This window comes from Bos indicus, chromosome 13 (genome assembly GCF_029378745.1).
Source record: "Bos indicus isolate NIAB-ARS_2022 breed Sahiwal x Tharparkar chromosome 13, NIAB-ARS_B.indTharparkar_mat_pri_1.0, whole genome shotgun sequence".
Classification (NCBI taxonomy): domain Eukaryota; kingdom Metazoa; phylum Chordata; class Mammalia; order Artiodactyla; family Bovidae; genus Bos; species Bos indicus.
The window spans coordinates 20,019,439-20,036,780 of NC_091772.1; the positions used below are offsets into that span (position 1 = coordinate 20,019,439).

At 43.4% G+C, this 17,342-nt stretch overlaps 1 protein-coding gene across 3 annotated transcripts in view; it reads left to right on the forward strand.

Moving 5' to 3' along the window:
* The first annotated feature begins 546 nt into the window (after positions 1-546).
* ITGB1 (integrin subunit beta 1) overlaps positions 547-17,342 on the forward strand; it is a 43,672-nt gene continuing 26,876 nt past the window's right edge. For 2 of the 3 annotated variants that reach the window (XM_019973005.2, XM_019973012.2), the window contains exon 1: positions 1,053-1,186. The gene's annotated coding sequence lies outside the window, so the exon portion shown is untranslated. Of the gene's footprint in view, positions 571-1,052; positions 1,187-17,342 lie in introns of those variants that run through there. The other variant, XM_019973006.2, reaches the window with a different exon arrangement.

The window sequence follows — 17,342 nt, forward strand, 5'->3', positions numbered from 1 at the left end:
CTCAAGACTGGCGGTCAAATGAGCATCACAGCTTCTAATCTTCCCCAAATCAAACACTGCTTCTCAGTTTCACAAATCTCATCATTCGAGTTCTGTTCCCAACAGGGTGCTGCAGCTCACCACGTGGCAATGCGCATTTTCGGCTAACAGTATGGCAGCCTGCCAGCAGCCCATTCTGAGTAACCGGGTTTCAGTATGATGCCGGCCGGCAGCGGTTGCGATCCTCTTATCAAAATGTGCCCAGCCATGCTTCTTTTAGCTGTCTCTTCTCCAGCCCCCATGTCCACCTACTAAAAAAAGTGAGAATGAACAGAAACTGTATCAAGGATGAACCTTTCCTTCTCCTCCCAGTTCCCCATAAATGGACCTCCAGATGAACCAAACAAAAGCTGCTCCTCAAACTCACCAGTTTCTCCTCTACAACTTTCTTCATCTTTCCTGGCACCCGTCTCCTCCTTAAGTCTTCCCCTCTCTCAAAGACGTAAGCAAATCCTCCCACCAGAAAAATATCGGCTTTAGCTACTTCCCTTCCAGAGGGAAACGTTTTTGGCCCCACGAAACCTTAACAAGGTGAGTGACTAAGTGTCCCCGTCTGTCTGAGCCGGCTCCTGGGAGGCAGGGCTTCCAGGGTTCAAAGCCGGCCGGCCGGACACACAAGGGGCTTTGGAGAAGCAGCGCCTAAGGCAGGCCGAGAAGGATATTAAGGTGAGCAGGACCCGGCAAAATCCTCCCTCTCTCCCTCGGCTGCAAAGGAAGGAGGCGCCGCCGGGGTTGCGACGGAGCCGGTGGCCTAGCCGGGCCGCTCCTTTGTCCCGGCGGCCCCCGCCCCTCCCCCTCAGTCCCCCTCCCCCTCCCGGTCCCCTCCCCTCCCTGTCCCCCTCCCCCTCCCACCGCGGGCGCGGCTGACGCGGCCCGAGAGGAATGCGCTTCCGGAGGGCGAGTGCCGCGGCGGCGGCCTGAGGAGCGGGATCGCAGCGCCAGGGAGGCGGTGCCCCGGGGGTCGTTTCCTGCCGGGAGGCGGCCCCGCGCCGCCGAGTCTCCTCCTCCCGCCCGCGAGGAGGAGGAGCCGCCGCCGCCGCCGCCGCCGCGCCCGAGCCCGGGAGGCCACGCCAGCTCGGGACAGGCCGAGCGGGAACCGCGGAGCACAGGCCGAGTTGACCGAGCGGGCCGGACGCCGCGGGAGAAGGTGGGCCAGGGCGGCCGGCCGGGAGGGCGGGCGGCGGAATTGGTGAGCGGCCGGGCTCTCATGGAGGAGCAGGCGTGGGGGCCGCGGCCTCCGGGTGGATTCCAAGCCTTCGGGCGGGGTAGGAAGTCGGGCCGCGGCCGCCCCTGGACCTTCCCGGCAGGGGCGCTGTCCTCGCGGGGCCGCTGTCGCGGAGGCCCGGGAGTCGGACCCGCCACTCGGACGCTGGGCTGGGCGCGAACCGGACGGCTGGGCGCGGACGGGCCTCCGCGGACCTGGTCCGGCAGCGGCCTCGGCTGCCGGGCCTCCACGCCGGGACCACTCACCCTGACTCCAGCCCCGCGTCCCGGGCGTCGCCGCGCCGCAGGGCACCGGGGCGCCGGGTGGGCGCGTCCTGTGGGCCCTTCTAACGCTGGGTGTGGACGCCGCGGCCGTGTTCAGGGCTCCTGCCCGGCTGTGCCTAATTCGTGCCGTTCCTGATGCTTCAGAACAAGTTGTATTTTTAAGAATGGTAGTATTTAATGCCTGAGTAATTTTTGTTTCACCAGTTTTGTGTTTTTGCGTGAAAACCTAGCGCTAGTCTGTATGATCATTACTAGTAAATTACACTCTATTTAAGGCTCCATTTCTTCCATCTGTAAAATGGGAACAGTACCTACCTATACTAATAATAAAGCTAGAAATTATTATGAGGACAATGAGGGCTATGTTTACCTCTATGCACTTTACCTTTATTTTGTCCTTTAATCCTGGAACTGATCCAAAGAAGTAGGTGTTGTGTTTAATCCCAGTTTTACAAATGAAGAAACTGAGGCACAGGGAGCATAGGTGATCGTCCAGTTCTGATGAGGACAACCCTTGTGGTCCAGCAACCCATGTTTGAACCACAGGTAACCTTGTATAATATAAGTGCAGTGTAGTGAAGACACTTAGCTCAATAAATATTAACTCCTTTTCTTTCCTTCTTGATAAAGTAGAAGGACTTTAAAAAAAAATCTCACCATGTAATTGGTGATATTATCAATAAGATTTCTTGGAATCTGCGTTCCACATAAATATTAGCTGGGTAGAATTATTGTTATTATTTATTGTTATTTTGATGGTACAATAAAAAAATGCTAATTGAATTTCGATTAGAAATTTTTCTTAACGGAATCCAGACTTTGCAATACGTTATGTATTATAAACACTTCAGAAGTGATGAAGGAACTTGACTTGTAAGTTACCTATTCAGGATTTGTGGACATCAAGGCTCAAAGGAGTCAGGGCTGGCTTAAGAGCCCTACAGAGATGTTCACATTTGAAAATAATTTTAGGTCACTTATTAATAAATGAGGGACTGAAGATGATTAGCTGATAAATAGAAAACACATGAAACAAATCAATGTTTTAGTTAACAGGCATTTGAGGATGAAAGCAATTATACCCACCCTAGAATTCAATATAAAATGGAAGATGTTATTAGAATGCTAGTTAAAAAGATGGGATGTGGTTAATACTTTGCTTCTGTAAATAGCAGACTCCAAATTGAGTCATCAGTGTTGATTTCACAGACTTAAAGTTTTTGTAATGTTGATTGTTTTTAAAAGAATGTTAAATTCTGTATTGTTTTCTAATCCCCTCGCTATTCTGTGTGTGGAAAGTATAGGATCAGTAATATTGAATAAATCATTGGATTTAGGTGGCTTTCTCCTCAGCTTTCTGGTCAGGATATTTAAAAGCTGCCCCAAATTAGCATCATTGAATGAACATGCAGTCCTACACCGGGGTGGATAAATTCCTAACTCCTGGGGGAACTAGGGCATCTGGTTACTTTCTAAAATACTGAAAACTAACTTTCAGGTGGTGCTTGTTTTCATGGCATATGTGTGGGTGATTAGTTGTTCTTGACTACTCTGCTGGAGTGATGAGAAGAAACAGGAGATAGGTCAAGTTTCAGAACTTTTGAGTTCTGCTAATTGATATTTCTGAACATGTAACAAATTCAGTTAGTATCTGAGAGGATTCATGTGGACTGATTACCCCACTCTGGAGGGTTAGGATCCGTCTGGTTGTCAGTGGAATCCTAGATTATATTGTGCAAATCTGTAAGTATCTTTTTTTTTTGCGTGAGCAGGTCTATTCTGACTGGTCATATGTTGTGGAGTTTTGTCCTTGTATGTTGTTATAGCAGAGGTGGGAGTCTTGGGGTCCAGAGGGTGGGCTGATAGGGGTAAGAGTCCAGAGGAGTACCTTATTCTTCAGAACCCTGAAATGATAGCAGTATCTATAGCTGTAGAAAACTGGGAAAATTATATATCTAGGTTACAGGAGTTGCAGTGCAGAAAACCTTCAGAACCTTAGCAGTCTTAGAATTTTCAATAGATAAGTGAAAAAGGTGGTATTTCTTGTTCTGTAGCTGCATGCAAAAGGAGCCAAGCTATACTTTGCAGGTTTCTCATCTTTAAATGTGACTAATTGTGAGACTTTTGCAGAGTTAAGTTTTATTTATAAAATAATACAGAAGCCAGGTACTTTTAAGCTTTAGTTTTGGTTTGTGGCTTTGGAAGATGAGGTTAACTATATTTAGCAATATGCTAAAGCATACGTACATCATCTGATCAAGAAATGTGTGTAAGTGACAGACTGTTTCAAATATACATAGTGCATGCATGTATAAACACACAATTATTGGACTTGTCTCATACAGTCTCCAAAGTGCAGCTTCCTGGACCCCAGGGATGTATAAAATAGATCACTGGATGTAGGAAGAAAATATTAGACTTACTATTTTTTTTATAAAGCTTAAATGTATTATTATGATTTATAATATCTTACCACATTGTTGTAGAGTACATGTATTTTAATTTATAAATACATATTTTGGGGTACACGTATTCTCAAGTTTCTTTTTGTTGTTAAATAGTAAAAGGAGTATTAAAAAGCTTTGGAGATCCTTGGCATGGGGGACAACCTGGGTGGGGCTACAAGAACTACTTATTTTGGAGGGTGGACAGGTCAGACTTGGTGTCTGAGGTAAGAGGAGACAGGAACTGAAGTGGCCTAGGTGTCTGATTAGGAGGTGGCTTGTCCGAGGTGGGAAGCGTGACCGCAAGGGGGTGCTGTGCGGCTGGCCGCCTGGAGGCAGGGGAATGCTGGACTCCTGCTGAGATGCCTGGAGTGTAGCTGACTGTGCAGACTGCTTGCTCACAACCAGCAGTCTGGTTGGGAGCCTACGATTTGGGAATTCTTAGTCTGTATAGGCTGACGCTCTGGGCTGCAGATGAAAATACTGGAGAGCGTGTAGAGTGAAAAGGTGCCGCCGAGGGGCCCTGGAAACACTTTCCCAGTCAAAGGCTGGGTGGAGGAAAAGAAATCTAGAAAAACCATTTCCCTCCTCAGTTTGTTTGAATTTCTGGTTCCTTCCTGTGTTAGCTTAGTGGGGGACTTGGATATGTTCAGGCTTTTCCTTTGATGAGCTTGTTTAAGGTGAAGAGAGAAGCATCTTTAGAGAAGCAGTTGATGAAGCAGAGACTTCTTGATTGGGAAACCTGGGTTTTGGGCAAGCTCGTTCTGAGCTCTGGGACGTTTGTTGGAACACCTCACCTGGAAAGGGCTCTGGTTTCTGTATCTACATAGTAGAGTGGTCTCTTGGTTTCTCCTTTCTATTGCCCTGTGAGCTGAAGGCCAGCTGCTGTGTGACCCGACTCTACAGAGGACAGGTCTTCCCTCTCCCATGAGCAGCCTTTCTCTGTGCCTTCACCCCAGAGGGCATGTGGTGTGCCGAGTCATGGCTTTGAGAAAGCCTGCAAGTGCTGGCCAGGCAAGTCTAGTGCTCTTAGCTCTCTGTCAGGATGGAGCTCTGTTGTCAGTAACCATTTAATCCGTTAGTGTGCTAAGTGCCACTTCCCTGAGCAGTGTGGTGCTTACTGGGTGTAGGGCAAGAGGTTGGCCTGCACCTTGCAGCTGAGGATACTGTCTAGTTGGGATGCCTTGTTTTCAATTTAGGGAAATGTAGCAGACACCACAGGATGTTTACACAGTGCCCTGTACCAGGTGATTCTAATAGATTTTGAGAAAAAGATCAGCTTTGGCTTAACTGGTTTTGGAGGGCCGTGAGGAGCTTGTAATGGTATGACCAAAGAGACGAATATAAATGATGACATGGTCAAAGGACAGTATAGTTAGAAGGTAGAATACCGTCTAATCTAGCAAATAAATGTTTTTTGATTACTTTGATATATAATCATACATATATAAATATATATGCCTTTATATAATACATATAAATAAAATGAAGGATATTTTAAATGAAGGCCTGGACTCTTGCCCTCCAACTCTAGTCTGGTGTAGTTCACAGACATAAATACAACTGGTTGTAATAGAAATTTGAATTAAACGACACTGCGTTACTGAGCATCACCGAAGGGTTGTCATTTGCTGTGCCAGACTTTATCAAGACTATATTTTGGGACACAAAAAAGTAGTAGTTAATGCTACTTATGGTGGTTGAAAAAATTGAAACATTTTTTGAAATTTTGGTGAAAATTTTTTTCAAATTTTTTGAAATAATTCTTATGGTGGTTGAAAAAATTAAGAATGATGAGGAAAAGTATTTAGATATATGGAGGTCACATTTCCGTGTATAAATGTTATTGAATGAATACATAGGTAACTTAAGCTTTCATAGTCTTTGTAAAATTAAGAATAGTAATTTATTAGCTCTCCAGTATTTTACAGTTTATTATTTATTTCAGATTGTAATTTCTTTCCTTCCCCAAAGGTGTAGTGGTGGGTCATATTTGATTATTGGAGGTGGAGATTGTAGTTTTAAAAGTTGCATTTAGTATTATATTATTTTAGGAAAACACAACAGAAACAGTAAGGAGCAGACTTGTGCTTACTAAAGCAGTATGGCTTAAAAAGATTGAGAACCATTTATTAAGTAGTCACTCAGGTTCTAATGCTTAGGAGTCAGTGAATGAGTTGAAGAGCAAGAAGAAAATTCAGTAATCAAGTAAGCTGTAATTTATAGGTCCCTATAAAGATATTTGTTTTATATTCATGATCATATTTTATCCTTTTAACAGTTCTAAGGTAGATATTATTCCCAGCTTAGTGCTAAGTGAGAAATTGAGTTTTACCTATATTTAGGTAAAATTTTTTACCTATATTTATTGTATATATATTTAGAATATATTCAGCACTGTGTTTGTTTCAATCTAATACAGGGCAGAGGAGAGAGATGACAAAGCATATGGTCAAAATTTATTAAAGTTTTGACCAAGTAAGAATTTTGGAATGACTTACCTAAAAAGTAGATAAAATTATCCAAGGGAGCATAACTTACAGTTCTCCTCGACTGAAATTACATGGAACATATATTACTCTCAAGTGCTTGTCGATCCCATTAGTTAAGTTGGTAAACTTGTTTTTGCTAGTTCTTTGTAAACTTGCCCCAAAGTAAATTCTTCAACCAAAGCAGCTGCTCACTTACTCTTCTCCCTTCACAGAGAAAAGCAAAATCTATAGACATAGCCAAGTCTAAAGAAGGAACAGCTCGCTAGGCTAGTTTGAAATATAGCAATTGCTGGGTAATGTCTTTTGAGTGGAAGGAGGACCTGGGAAGAGTTAAGTTCAGGCAACTTTTCATGCTGATTTTGGGTTAGCCCTTAATATTATGTCTTAATAGATTTATTTAGAGTGTTAAACTTTTGCTTGTTTGTTTATTTGAGTGCACCAGGTCTTAGATGCGGTATGTGGCATCCTCAATCTTAGTTGCAGCATGCGGGGTCTTCAGCTGCAGCCAGTACCAGGGGTGGAACCCAGGCTCCCTGCATTGGAAGAGTGGAGTCTTAGCCACTGGACCACCAGGGAAATCCCTTGCTCATCTTCTAAGTCTTGTCCTTTTGCTTATTTTATGAGCTTTGAACTTACTTTATGCCCCTTCACCATTTTTTGGAATTTAATGCTTAATCTTTTTTTTTGGTCCTCATGTAAAGGCTATAACCTTTTTGGTGGGGGAGGTGGTGGTGGTGATATACCAGTTATCTATTTACTGGGTCACTGTTGGCTATAACGTCATGCTTCTTATTGCCTTGAATTATTTTGAATTCTGTGTGCTCAAGCCTGCTCTTCCTGTTGTGTTGATTCTGTTCCTGTGTGTTTTGAGTTCTGCAGAGGATTTCAACTTAAATTTCCTCCTGTAGCTCTGTACACTTTTCCTCTAGTTTTGTGGTCTTACTGTGTTTGATTGCTGCAAAATCTATTTGAGATTTTCTTAATTCCTTGAAGAGCATAATGAGTTCATTCTTTTTTTTTTTTTTTTCAGAGAAGATTCTTAATTTTCTCTCTTTGTGCTGTAGAAATTTTTCGTAGTTCAGTTCCATGTTCTGACTTCCCCCTACTTCCATCTTTATTGAAAGTATTTCCCGAGACACAGTGCGTCCGTTCTTTATCTTCCCCTTGCACCACAGGAGTGGGTGCTGATGATTAATCTTCCACTTTCTCATTTTCGTGGGGGGTCGGGTAGACACAGTAGGTTAGTTGCTCAGTCGTGTCTGACTCTTTTGCAGCCCCATGGACCATAGCCCACCAGTCTCCTCTGTCCTTGGGATTTCCCAGGCAAGAATACTGGAGCGGGATGCCATTCCCTTCTTGGACGGATCTTCCTGACCCCGGGTTCAAACCTACCTCTCCCTCATTGCAGGCAGATTCTTTACTGCTGAGCCACCAGAGAAGCCCCAGGATAGACACAGTTTGTTCTGTTATTCTGTAATTTTCTTTAAGTATTGGCCCTGTTCTCAGGTTTCCAGTTGTTTTTTAAGCCTGTAGTTTTGGAGTAGTCAAACCTTTGTTGTTGGGACTCAACTCAGGCTGATAACCACCTTTGGGTAAGAAGGGGTTGGGACTCATAAAAAGCCTTTTTTCTTCTGGGTGGGAGTTTTGAATTTTAGAAAGTTTTCTTTCTAAATAACTTCAGAATACGATCTATCCTCCACAGTGGGTGGACACAGACTTCAAAGGAAATGTTGCCTGTTTGCCTTGGAGTACTCAACCTCCTTTCTTTCCTGGTCCCTCTTTTTTTTTCCCTCTTTCATCCTTTCTGCTAAGTTTTGTTAATCATTCATTGTAGCTTATTATTTATTTGGGCCATAGACACTTCCAGGATCACTACCACGCACCTCTTCCTGCCAGAGAGGGGGAAAATGTTGAGTTTTACTTGTTCTTCTCACAAGGGGAAAGGTGCTCTTGGTTTTGGTGAATTCATCCCCAGCTCTCACCCTCGAGTCTGATGGTGTGAAGCAGAACAGGCTCCTGTATGTTCTCCTGTCTGTTGCTCTGCGTGGGGAGAAGCAGGGTGAACTGCATGGTAGGAAAGCCTGAGGCTTTCCTCTTGGCTCTGTGTTCCTTTTCTGGACTGTGTTGATTTGTAAATATTAATGGGTTATTGGACTATTTTTTTTTTTTTTCCTTTTAAACACAGATACAGAAAATAGCGATGGTGGTACGGACTTGGGATGAATCTAACCTTATTCTATTTTCAGGAGAGGCTTATAAGATACCTCAATGGAGGTATCTGAATCTTTTCCACCATTAAGGTGAAAAGATTTACAATGTTAGGATATAAAAGAAGGAAGCTTTCTTATTGGAAACCTACTTCTGGTGAAAGCTTGGGCTTTCGGCTCATGCCTGGGTTCATGTCCCAGCTTTGTCAGTTATATGTCTTGTACACGGTAGATGTGCAGTGAATATTTGACTTGGAAATCCAAGTTGTACTGAATAAAAATGTGCTCTTTGTGCAAAGATTTTATAGGAAGAAATCTTTTGTGGATGACTTCTTTTTGTACTGTGTCCTTTGGGGCATAGATGGCCTCTGAGCACCCAATTTTAAAACTTAAATGTAACTCTCCATTTTTAAAAATTTTTCTCTAAAGCATAATTGTTTAATTTCTATAAAGTACATATAAAATTTCTAAAGATCTTATCTGTAAATGTAAAAAGAAATACCAAATGAGTTATTTGTCACATTAAGACCATTAATAGATACTTAGTATGTATTTAAAAGTTTGACTAGCTCATAAAACCACACTTAACCTTGATAAATAAAGATGAGTTTACAGTGGAGATTAATTATGTACAGTTTTTGACAAGGGAACACTTGCATGTTTCTAACTATCAAAATGATGTTTTGGAGCTATTTGAGGTAATTTATTGTTCAGAGGATGAATTATGACCCTTTGTGTGTGTGCTAAGTTGCTTCTGTCGTGTCCGACTCTATGCGACCCCATGGACTGTAACCCTCCAGGCTCCTCTGTCCATGGGATTCTCCAGGCAAGAATACTGGAGTGGGTTGCCATGCCCACTTCCAGGGGATCTTCCTGACCCAGGGATCGAACCTGCATCTCTTGCATTGCGGTTGGATTCTTTACCATTGAGCCATCGGGGAAGCCCTTATGACCCTTTAGTTAAAATTAAATGTAGTAAGAAAAGATACTTGGATGAAATGCTTTTGTAGGATGAGACCATAACCTGTCAGTATACTCATGAAATTTGACAATTAAAATAACTTCTGTTGGCCTCCAGTCATTTTGAAGGACTAAGAAATAAACTCAAAGAACATTTTAAGTCCTTTCCATTTCTGTTCTCTGAGTCAGTTCTAACAGTAGAAGGGTGTTCTTTTATTTTTGAAATAGTGACTGAGTATACCTTCAAAATATTGTAGTTTAGTGGAGCACAGACTCAGGTCACAGCTTCAGAATTCAGATGGTCTGGTTTCAGTTCTACCTGTGACTTTGGAGAAGTATTTGTGGTTTGGCTTCCTCATATATGAAACAAAGATAATATTGTTCCCAACCTCATGGAGTTGCTTAGAAGAGATAGCTGTTATTATTTTTATTAGTTATTTTCATTTTTATAGTCATTTGCATGTGTTAGAATAAACGTAAAAATAAAACTTTTTGTTACAAATTACCATAAATCATCAAAACTCAGTTATCGTATCACTCTTGGGTGTGCCTGGTTGAGCCTTGTCTGCCTTCTAAGTGAACACATCACCCTTGTGTTTTATAGTTCTCAGTGGGCAGCAGTCTCTGAATGAACCAGAGTGGTACACAGCCTCCTGGTCTAAGTTTCTGCTACAAGATGTCTTTTCAGGGCAGTTTCCTTCCTCCTCTTAGCCTCTCCTAGATTTGCTTCCCCATATAGAAGGAGAAACCTGAAGTCATTCTTCCTTATTTCTATTTTAATTAGGTATGTTACTCTCCACTTTGATCTTTTTTTAAGGTGATTTGTGATACTAACATTCAAAAATATCTGTGCTGTATTTAATGTGGTAGTAAAAAGCATTAAAGTTTTGATGCTTTTATTATTTTACATACAAATTGTTAGAAATATGATTGTTAGAAAGTAGAATAATCCTACTTAAATGTAGAACCTAAAATAATTATCAAATTTACTTAGCATAATAATTAGTATCTAATTAATAATTAGCACCTGATTAAGGCTTCTTGTATTTTATTTTATTTATTTTTTTACAGTATAGGACTTCCTGGTGGCTCAGTTGGTAAAGAATCCGCCTGCAATGCAGGAGACCCTGGGTGGGAAAGATCCCTTGGAGAAGGGAATGACAACCCACTCCAGTATTCTAGGCTGGGAAATCTCATGGACAGAGGAGCCTGGCGGGCTACAGACTATGGGGTCACAAGAACTGGACAGAACTTAGCGACTAAACCACCATCACCATATACAGTATCAGGTTTTGATATCATATCGAAGTAATGTGTTTATTTCTATAAAAGTCAACATTAATCTGTTGTTTGCAGTTGTGTTTTTTTTCTAACCCTTTATCTTTTCTTCCATATCTTGTGTTTCACCTAACATGGATCAATTCAGAGTTTTTGGTTAATTAGGATTGAAAAAAAAGAAAAACCCAAACATTCAAACATAGTTACTTCTTTATTGAATCAAGTTGTTGCTGAGCTCCAGCTGTAATGTATAGTAATAATGATAACAAGTACCATCTAGGTATTGCTTGCAATGTGCCAGATGCTGTTTTCAATATTTTATATTTACAACTCATGTAAACTTCACATATCCCCCATAACGTAGAAACTGTAGTGTCCATTTTAAAGATGAGGAAACCAAGGCACAGATTAAATAACTTGCCAGTGTCACCTGCTTAGTTGGGGGTTGATTAGAGGTTTGAGTCCAGGCACCTGACCCCACAGCCCATACTCTGAGCTCTGAGCTACGCCTTAGCAGATGGTGTGATCACTGCACTCTGCAGGGCTTTGTTTACTTTTCTTTGGATACCTCAGAATATCTGCAGTTATCTTTAGACTCTGTGTACTGGGCTAGGTACAGAGGACACAACTGATTTCTAGAAGATGACAGTTCATAAGGCAGGTCAGTCATACACATCTGCAGTAGATGGGAAAGAGCTTCATACATCTTAATTACTGAATCTTTTAAACAGAAGTTGTGTTTGTTTTAATATATGTATGTGTGCCTATATGCGACTCTCCTGGCTTAAATCCCCTCCCCAGTTCTTGCCATCATTGAGATCTCCAGAGTTAATGCAAGTGACGCTTCTCACACTCTGTTCTAGCCGTTTTCTTGCTCTTTTAACGCCAGGGGCTTTGAGCGCTGGACTAGAAACCTCTGTCCTCCTCACTTCCTCGGGCCTCCTCTGGTTCCCGTCGCTGCCTCTCGGAGCAGTTCTCTGACTCACTCTGGCTGACTGCATCTTGCCTTACGTGCCTCTGTCTTTTCAACCCTGGGGCATCTCCAGCCAGCCCTCTTGTCTGTCGGTGGGGAGAGAAACTAGCAGCAGCCTTCTGGTGGGGTGTACTGTTGTTCTTGGAAGCCCCTTGGGGCAGACTTTTCCCTGTGGGGACTAGAACTGAGGCACGTCTTCCCAGTGACCATTCTTTGGACACACTTTCCACAGTTGTCCCTCAGTATCCGAGGGGGATTGGTTCCAGGACACTCCTCCTCCCCAAGCAAATCCACAGATGCTCAAGTCTCTTTGAGAGGGTGTAGCTCTTGAGTGTAACCTAGGCACATCCTCATGTACACTTTGTCACCTCCAGATGATGCCTGCTGCTGCTGCTAAGTCTCTTCAGTCGTGTCCGACTCTGTGCGACCCTGTAGACGGCAAACCACTAGGCTCCTCTGTCCCTGGGATTCTCCAGGCAAGAGTACTGGAGTGGGTTGCCATTTCTTTCTCCAATGCATGAAAGTGAAAAGTGAAAGTGAAGTCGCTCAGTCGTGTCCGACTCTTAGCGACCCCATGGACTGCAGCCCACCAGGCTCCTCTGTCCATGGGATTTTCCAGGCAACGTAAATACTATGCAGAGTTGCCTGTGCAGGGCACATTCAGGTTTTGCTTTGTAGAACTCTGCAATTAAAAAAATTTATTTCCATCTGTTGTTGGTTGAATCTGCTGATGGAATCCATGGATTCAGGGGTGAACTGTATACACTTCTCAAGACTTCTCTGGAAGGCCAAGTCCCTGGGCACCCCTGTGGTGGCTAAAGTGCCCTGGCCTTTTCTCTTCTTGGTTTGCATCTTCAGCACATCTCATTCCCCGTCACCCTGTGAGTGAGCTGCTTGCACGCCTGCTCTCGTCTCAGACTCTGCTCTGGGAATGGACCCCAGCCAACCCAGTTCCCATTAGCTGTCTTCTCAGCTCGACCTTTTATCCAAGACTGCCCACCCCTGAAATGTTACACCTGGCTCCTTAGCCCTTTCTCTCACCTGCACCCTGATGTCTAGGCCCTTGACTGTGGCCTTCTCTCTGTGTGTGTGTTTTCTCAGCACTGCCCCTTCCTCCTCCTGCACTTGCTCTGTAAACAGTGGCATTAATTCCACAGTTTCAGATTGGAGTCTAAGGACCCATGGGAGGTTGTCTCAGTATTTGACTGTTTCTACAAGAATTTCTAAAAACTGGGGTTTTGTGCTAATAACTAGAATAATAACCAATAAGTGGATGACCTTATAACTGAGTGTGTATGTAGTATTTCAGTGCCTATGTTTCTGTTGCTTGTATATGTAAATGAATTTTGATTCATGATGTACAAGCACCTAGAGTGTGAGGCATTTTATATCTAGCTGAAAGTTGGCTTGTGTATACTTACGTGGGTTAAAAATTGTAATCCCTAGGGTATCTATACTTTCTTGGGCTTCTAAATAATGTCCAAGAAAAATGACATAAAATTTAACGTATTTCAGCATAAGTTTTTAGCGCTGATTTTGTCCCAAGCACTTATAGGTCCTGTCACTGAAGACACAGGAAAGATTGTGTTCTTGGCACTTAGAACCCATCAGGGCAGATTATTACCAGGTAGTTTCAGGTGAGATGAGTGTTAGATGTGCCTTTATAGATCAGGGTGTCCAGTACCTGCTGGGCCTCAGCACTGCTCCATAATCCTGTTGCAGTGTCTTGATTTTCTTCCGTCTGCCAACCTGCTCCTCTCTTCTCCCAGCATCTGTCCTTGCTTCCTGTTTCAGGAAGAAACATAAGCTGTCATGCCTGAACTCGCCCAGCTTCTCACCCGCTGCCCTGACTTAGAGAAAGCTGCCGCACGTCTCCTCAGGGAGGCGGGCCCCTTGTGCTCCATCCCTCTTTACTCCAAGGAGCCTGGATCTGGCACTCTTTCCCTTCTTCCCTTACGCCTGCCTTCAGCTCTCCTCTCTGCTTAAGTATTCTTCAGTCTCATCCATCTTCAGAATTTCATAGCTGCCCACAACTCTTGGGTTTGTATCTCTAGCCCTGAAATCCTGAAAGCCAGAGCCGTAGATCTTAACTTCCCACTTAATATCTTTCCTCGGTTTCACACCGGCATTTCACAGTCATAGTTCTAAATCAAAATCAGTATTTTCTCCCCTAACTCCCATCTTTCTCTGTCTTCCTTATTTGAAAGTGATGATCCTTTCTCTAACCATTCCTTACCTAAGCAGCCTCAGATCCCCCCAAGCACCTCTTTGTCCGTTGTTACTCTGGAGCCTGGGCAATACATTCTGTAACTGTCCAGCAGCTCGTGTCTTGCCATTCATCCTCTACCCCACTGGTTTTCTGTCACATACATGTTGTCATGTTACTACCCTGTGCCATTTTTCCCAGCTTCCTTGGTACATGTTGCATAGAATCTAAACTCAGCATGAATGGCATTTAAGACTCTCTGCAACCTGACTGTAACCTCCTGCCTTGTTGGTCTCGGTCTCTGTTATTTCTAGCTTATAATTTGTCTTAAGTACTTTAAGGTTTTTTTTTTTTTTTTTTTAGCTCTATGACATTTTAAGATTGTAACATAATGTAATTTATTCTTATTGTAGAAAATTATGGGGATAAAATAATCACTCACCCCACTGACCAGATTTAACTACAAGTAATGCTTAAATACATTTTTTCTGTAAAGTTAGACCAAGTCCATTCCAGTTTGTGGGGGGAGAGAGAGAAGTCACCCAAACATGTATGTTTAGTAATGAGATTGGAAAGAAGTTACTACAGTTCTTCTCATGACTCTGGCCTTGACATGCGGGCCTCTGGCCTGGGATGCTTCTCTGCAGGGCCTGCTGTGGTTTCCTGGGTGCTGCGGTTCTAGCCCCAGGAAGCCTCTGAGCTTGTCCTGGCAGGTTCTGGCATCCTCGGGGCACTTCGTGCTTCTCTTCCGTATAGAAACCGTCACGTCACATTATAGTTATTGGTATTTTTTGTCTTTAAACTGAAAATTCCTTGAGACAGCAATCTTTGTGTCTCCTGTAGGGCACAGAACCTGGCAGAATTTTCCAAGGAAGCTCTTCCAGGAGGAGGGGAGGAGCCAATAGAGCATGTTAAGGAAGAACGGTGAGGTGTAGGCAGTGATGCTGTGTGCATTCTGTGCATGGTAAACTGATGTGTGTCTCCAGAAGGCAGACACCACTTACACAGGTGGAGGAGGAGCTAGAGACCCGGGGTCACGGCTCTTTCTAGACCTTTGCTCATGAAGAGGAGGAGAGTCAGGGTTAGGACAGGACCTAAAGGCATCTCTTACTGGGGCCCCCTCCTTGGGAGCTGTTCACTCCTCAGGGCGCCTTTCTCAGCCTGAGAGGCAGCGAGGAGACGGGTAGGTAGTCACCGGCCCTACCTCCAGAGATGGGGGTTTTCAGGCCCGGGGTGCTCCCCGGATCGCACGCTGGCCGGTGTTGCCTCGGGGCATCTGAATGTCTCGGGAGCTGTGGCCGTCCTGCCCCGCCTCCCGCGCCCCGCTGCCTCTTCACCACCCCTCTTCTCAGCGCCTCTCCTCACTGCCCTGTCCTCTTGACCATCCTCTTCTCAGCGCCTCTCCTCACTGCCCTGTCCCTGCCTTGTGGCCCTTGTGGCTTTCCTTATCCCTGTTGGCTGCCGTCTTCCGTCCCCTGTGGCTGTTCCCTTTCCTGGGCAGAAAGCCTGGCCTTTGCAGGCCTGGCGGCTGCCCTGCTACAAATGCCACTAGTCTCGAGCTGCCCTCCACCCTGCCGCTCTTGCCTCCCTGCAGCCCTTGTGCTGTCTGCTTCTGGGGTCAGAGCTCTTCAAAGGCAAGAAGGCTTCACAAGTCTGGTCTTTAGCGTGTCAAGGTTTATAGAGGAAAAGACAGTGGCATTAAAGTAGTATTTTAAAGCCATAAACCTAAGCATGTCAGGAAATATTTTTTGCTACCTGGTAACTATCTGAGTGGTCTTCTATGAGTTGTATGACGTTTTAAAGGTTTTCCAAGGTAGTCTCCTGGTCCTGAAAGTGATCCGAGTTGTATTCTGAAGACCATGGATCAGAGTCCATATATGGACCAGATATTTGTTCTGTTCCCTTTGTGTGGAAACCGCTCAGAGGCTCCATTCATCACAGTCAGGCATTTCTTCGGGTGTCTTACTGTCCAGGGCCTTTTAGTCATAACTTTGGAATTGATAACAGTGTTTGAACTGCTCAGAATCATAGTCTGTGTGGATTTATTACACATTGAACCTTTTAGTCAGGCCTTAAAAGGTGAACTGTCAGTGACCCTCTGCTTCATTTGGGCTTCTGGATGCGTAAGCAAAACGGGGGCATAACAGAACTGGCTGTTCTGAGCTTGGTTGCAAAGTGGGTAACTGTGCGAGTTACTCACACTGCTTTTCTCTGGAAAACCAGAAAATGCAAGCAGCATTTGGCAGTAGAGGAAACCCAAGGATCCCAGAGTAGAACTTTTAAGCATTTTTCTGGAGCTGTGGTGGTGTATCCTGAAAATGAGGGATTTTAAAGGAATTTTTTTTCCCCTTATTAAAAGAAATTTACCAAGAAAGAAAAAAATTCCACACAGTTACCCTACCATATTGTTTTTAGTAAGAAAGTGAAATGAGGAATATACTAGAACAATTTAAAAACAAATGAACCCATTGTCTTTATATTATGCTTATAATGCTGTCATCTCCAGGACTCTGGTTACTTTATATGTTTATATACTGTTTATTTTTACATACCTGTCATCTTAAATGTGTTCTTTGCATCCAAAAATTATTCTGTAAACCTTGTGATGTTGCTGCATTCTATTCTTTTGACTCCAGTAGTCCATGAAGGCGGTTCAGTTAGCCCTTTGCTCTTCGTGGATCTTGGGTAGAGGACACTGGCATTTTTGACTGTTATAAACATGATGGAGTTCTGTACTGAAAGTGTTGTGCATGTATCACCTTTGATACTTTAAATTATTTCCTTTGGATGAGTTTCTAGTAGTTAGTTTACTAAGCCAGAGGGCAGAAACATTTTTAATGGGTTTTGATATAGATTGTTAAATTATTTCCCCCAAATTATATCAACTTACAGAGCCATCTCTTGGTTTCTCTTACCCACCTGCAATAAATCATTAAGTTTTGTTGGGTTAAAAAAAACCTTTTTTTTTTACCTGCTAGTTCACCTTATATTGCTTTATATTTCTTTGATAAGTAGTAAAGCTAATCTTTGTTCGAGGGCGTGTTATATTTGCTTTGGGGTTTTTTGCGTTCTTGTGGAAGGGGCAGATGTTATTAGAGTGCAGTCCAAGAGCAGTGACTAGTTAGAGTTAGTGACCTATGACTTTAGCTGTCTTTGTCCAACTCTGGTAAGATGTAGATTAAGGTGAAAAACTTTAATTCGTATATTTATAGATCTAGAAACGGTAGGCAACTGAACTGAATATTTTACAAATTT